The sequence below is a fragment of the Acinonyx jubatus genome, chromosome E2 (genome assembly GCF_027475565.1).
Source record: "Acinonyx jubatus isolate Ajub_Pintada_27869175 chromosome E2, VMU_Ajub_asm_v1.0, whole genome shotgun sequence".
Classification (NCBI taxonomy): domain Eukaryota; kingdom Metazoa; phylum Chordata; class Mammalia; order Carnivora; family Felidae; genus Acinonyx; species Acinonyx jubatus.
Genome location: NC_069396.1, coordinates 53,148,933 through 53,152,762, shown reverse-complemented (window position 1 = coordinate 53,152,762; position 3,830 = coordinate 53,148,933).

Below are 3,830 nucleotides of genomic sequence, written 5' to 3'. Positions count from 1 at the left end.
ACCTGAGTGAAGTTGGAGGCTTAACTGAGCCACCCAGGCGCCCCCAAATTGCAAAACTTTTAAATCACAGGAATACACAAGCACATATTGCATCAGCTGTCAGACCATTGATGTCATCACACATCACATAACCTCAGGAAAACTCCACATTTTGGTGGGGGGCGGAGGCAAATAACATTTTGGTATTATTATGAAAAGAACTGTAACCATGCAAATCACCTGAAAGGGTCTTGGGGATCCCGAGGCCACCAGACAACACCGCTGAACTAGAAACCCCTGCATTCCTGACTGACCCTTGCTGAGCTTTTGAGTTTTATCTTATTGACCATAGTCCCTAACGTCGATTTTTCTCTTCTTATTATAGTAATAGGACCACCTAGGTTCTCTCTGGGAAAATGGCCACCCATCTAGAGACTACATTTCCCAGGCTCCCTTGCAGGTAAGCTTGACCATGTGACTAAATTCCGCTCAAAGGAAAGGCACCGAAAAGATGTAGAAAATGCCCAGCTCTTGTCCTTAAGAGGCGACATGCTCTCCAATATCCCTGTCCCCCTTCCTGCTTGCAGTAACGAGGTCGTGGTGGTGGTGACTTCCCTTCAACTGGGTTGAACAAGGAAACACCTTATTTTTAATTTTTTTTTTTAAGTTTTCTCTATTTTGAGAGAGACAGAGCGAGTGGGGGAGGGGTAGAGAGAGAGGGAGACAGAGAATCCCAAGCAGGCTCCACACTGCCAGCGCAGAGCCCGATGCGGGGCTCAAACCCCGAAACCATGAGATCATGACCTGAGCCGAAACCTAGAGTTGGACGTTTAACCGACTAAGCCACCCAGGTGCCCCAGGAAGGAAACTCCTTGGAATAACGGTTCCCCAGGTGTGGTCCCTGGATGAGCAGCAGCAGCTCGGTCCCCTGGGATTTTGTGAGACAGGAAAATTCTCAGGCTCCATCCAAGACCTACTGAATCAGAAACTCTGGGGTTTAGGATCCAGCAATCTGTGTTACAAAAAGAACTCCAGGAGGGGTGCCTGGGTGGCTCAGTTGGTTGAGTGTCTGACTTCAGCTCAGGTCATTATCTCACAGTTCGTGAGTTCGAGCCCCGCATCATGTTCTGTGCTGACAGCTCGGAACCTGGAGCCTGCTTCGGATTCTGGGTCTCCCTCCCTCTCTGCCCCTCCCCCACTCATGCTCTGTCTTTCTGTCAAAAATAAACATTAAAAAAGAATTTTAACCCATCTTCTATCTTATTAAAGCGTCTGTTATTTGGTCTTTAGTAAATGAAATCAATGTCTTTTTTTTTTTTTTTTTTTTAAGTAGGCTCCACACCCAACATGAGGCTTGAACTCATGACCCTGAGATTAGGAGTCGAGTATTCTATCAACTCAGCCAGCCACGTGCCCCTCAAATCAGTATCCTAATCAAAAATATATTTAAAAACACCCCTTGATTTTTTTTTTGAATTAAGAATTTTAGGCATGTATCTTGGGCGCCTGGGTGGCTCAGTTGGTTAAACGTCCAACTTCGGCTCAGGTCATGATCTCGCAGTTCGCGGGCTTGAGCCCTGCGTGGGGCTCTGTGCTGACAGCTCGGAGCCTGGAGCCTGCTTCCGATTCTGTGTCTCCCTCTCTCTTTGCTCCCCAACTCCCGCTCGTGCTTTCTCTCTCTCAAAAATAAACATTTAAAAAAGAAAAAAAAAGAATTTTAGGCATACATCTCACAACCATCAGGATGGCCGCTATTAAAAACACACAAAATATGGGACGCCTGGATGGCTCAGTCGGTTGAGCGTCCGACTTCAGCTCAGGTCACGATCTCACGGTCCGTGAGTTCGGGCCCCGCGTCGGGCTCTGGGCTGATGGCTCAGAGCCTGGAGCCTGCTTCCGATTCTGTGTCTCCCTCTCTCTCTGCCCCTCCCCCGTTCATGCTCTGTCTCTCTCTGTCTCAAAAATAAAATAAACGTTAAAAAAAAAATTAAAAAAAACACACACACACAAAATAAATATTGGCAAGGACGTGGAGAAATTGGAAACTGTGTACTGTTTGCGGGAACAAAAAATGGTACGGCCGCTGTGGATGTTAGGCATTTCGCAAGAAAATTAAAAATGAAATTACCAAAAAAAAAAAAAATGCAATTACCATATGATCCTTTGGCATAAAACTTTAGGGCATGGAATGGTATAGAATACATGCAGAATCATACACTAATTTTCTTTTTGTGACTGACTTATTTCACTTAGCATAATGTCCTCAACTTATCCATGTTGTAGCGGCTGTCAGAATTCACCTCCTTTTTAAGACTGAATTATAGAAATATCCACGTAACATAGGTCCAGACAAGGAGATGCAGGCAGATATCTACCAAGCTAAGAAAGTTTTGACCTCCTGCCTCGAACTCATACACAATGCCTGGAGCTGTGGCCTCCATCTTGTGACCATGAGGAAAAAACCGAATCAGACAGGCCTCAGCAACAACAGCCTCTGAACCTCTGAACAATGCCAGTAGCCCTCTCCCTCTAGACTTCTAGGAGAAAAATCAACCCTTTATTTACATGCTGATGATCGGGTCTGCTGTTAGTTGCAGCCCAAAGCATTCATTTGTTTAAACTTTAAGTAGATTCATTTATTTTGAGTCTGACAAAGAACAAGTGGGAGAAGGGCAGGGGGGCGGAGAGGGTGAGAGAGAGAGAGAGAGAGAGAGAGAGAGAGAATACCAAGCAGGCTCTGTGTTGCCAAGCCCAGAGCCTGACATGGAGCTTGAACTCACGAAACCAGATCATGACCTGATCCGAGACCAGGGTTTAACTGACTGAGCTACCCAGGCGTCACCCCCCCCCCCCCCAAAGCATAACTGACACACTTCGTCAAGTTACATAACTTGTCTCCCTGGCCAGAATGTAGGTTTCGTGGCGGCAGAGAACTTGACTTTGTTCACACTGCGTGCCCAGCCCTTCCTGTCCCAATCAGTGGCTGGCAGAGACCGCACAGGTGGAGTGCGTGCTTAAGGTTCTTCATCCAAAATCTAACAGCCCCGTCCTCTTGTGACCGCTGAGATAATCGCAGCTTCAAATAGTGCTGGATGCATAGTAAACCCTCCACAAGGAGATGTTGGAGACCATCTTCGTTATAGCTTCCAGGCCGTATTCTCATCTACTTCCCAACTTCCCCTGGGGGGCTTTCATCAGACAGCGGGCTCCTCGGCACGGGTGCCCCATCCCCCTTGCTGCAGCCCCCCTCTTGTTTCCGTGTCGTCCCCTTTGGTGTGTGTGACAAGAACCACAAGGAGCTGGCATCTTCTGTCTACACAAGTAGTAAGTGGTCTGGATCTAAAAATGGGTCTTGGGGGCTCCTGGGTGGCTGAGTTGGCTGAGCATCTGATGCTTGGTTTCCGCTCAGGTCAAGATCTCACAGTTTCGTGAGTTCGAGCTCCGCATTGGGCTCTACGTTGACAGCAGGGAGCCTGCTTGGATTTCTTCCTCTCCCTCTCTGTCCTTCACCCAGTGCCGTCTCTGTGTCTCTCAAAAATAAATAAACTTAAAAAAATTAAAAATAACTAAAATAACAAGTTAATTAATTAAAAAGAAGTGGGCCTTGAGTCTTGACCAGTTCAATGATCCCATTTGGGCCTTGGCCATGAGCCAAGTGTGTGTGTGTAATAAGGATTATCTGTTGTATCTACGTCATCATTCTTTGGCCTAAGACTGCCCTCTCCCCAAAAGAAAGACACACAGACCAGAGAAAATTCTTCATTTTATTTCTGCTCACAAACCACCAAAAGGATCAGTCCCTGCTCTCCCTCACCTAGATGCAGCCCCTTCCCCAACACAACACGACCCCT